Source organism: Salmo salar, chromosome 10 (genome assembly GCF_965601325.2).
Source record: "Salmo salar chromosome 10, fSalSal1, whole genome shotgun sequence".
Lineage (NCBI taxonomy): Eukaryota > Metazoa > Chordata > Actinopteri > Salmoniformes > Salmonidae > Salmo > Salmo salar.
This window is the reverse complement of record NC_138300.1, coordinates 67879513-67882200: the sequence shown is the minus strand read 5'-3', so window position 1 is coordinate 67882200 and position 2688 is coordinate 67879513.

Sequence of the window (2688 nt, the reverse complement as noted above, 5' to 3'; positions counted from 1 at the left end):
GCTGTTTTTCAATCTGTCTGTCCCAGCTCTGATGCACCTGTACTGACCTCGCCTTCTGGATGGAAGCGGGTGAACAGGTAGTGGCTCAGGTGATTATTGTCCTTGATGATCTTTTTTGCCTTCCTGTGATATCGGGTGTTGTAGGTTTCCTGGAGGGCAGGTAGTTTGCCCCCGGTGATGCGTTGTGCAGACCGTACCACCCTCTGGAGAGCCCTGCGGTTGTGAGCGATGCAGTTGCCGTACCAGGCTGTGATACAACCCGACAGGATGCTCTCAATTGTGCACCTGTAAAAGTTAGTGAGGGTTTTTGGTGATAAGCCACATTTTTTCAGCCTCCTGAGGTTGAAGAGGCACTGTTGCACCTTCGACACCACACTGTCTGTGTGGGTGGACCATTTCAGTTTGTCAGGGATATGTACACCGAGGAACTTTCCACCTTCTCCACTGCTGTCCCGTCGATGTGGATAGGGGGGTGCTCCCTTTGCTGTTTCCTGAAGTCCACGATCATCTCCTTTGTTTTGCTGACATTGAGTGAGAGGTTATTTTCCTGACACCGCCCTCACCTCCTCCCTGTAGGCTGTCTCGTCGTTGTTGGTAATCAAGCCTACCACTGTAGTGTCGTCTGCAAACTTAATGGTTGAGTTGGAGGCGTGCATGCCCACGCAGTTGTGGGTGAACAGGGAGTATGGGAGAGGGCTTACCAGACCCTTGTGGGTCCCCAGTGTTGAGGATCAGCAGAATGAAGATGTTGTTTCCCTACCTTCACCACCTGGATGTACCCCTCCAGGAAGTCCTGGACCCAGTTGCACAGGGCGGGGTCGAGACCCAGGGTCTCAAGCTTAATGATGAGTTTGAAGGGTACTATGATGTTGAATGCTGAGCTGTAGTCAATGAACAGCATTCTTACATAGGTATTCCTCTTGTCCAGATGGGATAGGGCAGTGTGCAGTGTGATGGCGATTGCATCGTCTGTGGACTAATTGGGGCGGTAAGCAAATTGGAGTAGGGAGGAGGTGATATGATCCTTGACTCGTCTCTCAAAGCACTTCATGATAAAGTGAGTGCTACGGGGCGATAGTAATTTAGTTCAGTTACCTTAGCCTTCTTGGGAACAGGAACAATGGTGGCCATCTTAAAGCATGTGAGGACAGCAGACTGGGATAGGGTTTGATTGAATATGTCCGTAAACACACCAGTCAGCTGGTCTGCGCATGCTCTGTGGACGTGGCTAGGGATGCCATCTGGGCCGGCAGACTTGCGAGGGTTAAAACGTTTAAATGTTTTACTCACGTCGGCCACGGAGAAGCAGAGCCCACAGTCTTTGGTAGCGGGCCGTGTAAGTGGCACTGTGTTGTCCTCAAAGTGCGCAAAGAAGTTGTTTAATTTGTCTGGGAGCAAGACGTCGATGTCCGCGACGGGGCTGGTTTTCTTTTTGTAATACGTGATTGTCTGTAGACTCTGCTACATTTGTCTTGTGTTTGAGCCATTGAATTGCAACTCCACTTTGTCTCTATACCGACGCTTTGCTACTTTGATTGCCTTACGGAAGAATAACTACACTGTTTGTATTCGGTCATGTTTCCAGTCAACTTGCCATGATTATATGCGGTGGTATGTGCTTTCAGTTTTGCGTGAATGCTGCCATCAATACACAGTTTATGGTTAGGGAAGGTTTTTAATAGTCACAGTGGTTACAACATCTCCTAAACTCTTCCTTATAAACTCACTCACCGAGTCAGCGTATACGTCAATGTTATTGTCTGAGGCCACCAGGAACATATCCCAGTCTACGTGATCGAAGCAATCTTGAAGTGTGGAATCCGATTGACCAGACCAGCGTTGGATAGACCTAAGCACAGGTGCTTCCTGTTTTAGTTTCTGCCTATAGGAGGGGAGCAACAAGATGGAATCATGGTCAGATTTGCCAAAAGGAGGGCGGGGGAGGGCATTGTATGCATCGCGGAAGTTAGAGAAGCAGTGGTCGAGTGTGTTACTCGCTCATGTACTGCAATCGATATGCTGATAGAATTTAGGTAGCCTTGTTCTCAGATTAGCTTTATTAAAATCCACAGCTACAATAAATGCAGCCTCAGGATATATGGTTTCCAGTTCGCATAAAGTCCAGTGAAGTTCCTTGATGGCCGTCTTGGTACATGGCTGTGACTGAGGAGAGTTCTCTTGGGAGATAATACGGTCGGTATTTGATTGTGAGGAATTATAGGTCAGGTGAACAAAAGGACTTGAGTTCTTGTATGTTGTTACAACTACACCTTGAGTTGTTAATCATGAAACATAAACCCCCTTCTTCTTACCAGAGAGATGTTTGTTCCTGTCGGCGTGATGCACTGAAAATCCCATTGGCTGTACAGACTCCAACAGCATGTCCCCAGCTAGCCGTGTTTCCGTTAAACAGAGCATGTTACAATCCCGGATATCTCTCTGGAAAGCAACTCTTGCCCTAATTCCGTTGACTTTGTTAACTAGGGACTGGACATTAGCAAGTAATATACTCAGAAGCGGTGGGTGGTGTGCGCGCATCTATGTCAGTGTTTGTCTCTTTCTCTGTCTGTCTGTCTATATGACCATTTGTTTGCTTGTGTGTCTTGGTAATAAGTAGGTTACATTCTTGTGATGTTTTTTTCCAGAGGTTATCAGTGTAGCCCATAAGCTGGTGGGTTCTGATTTCTT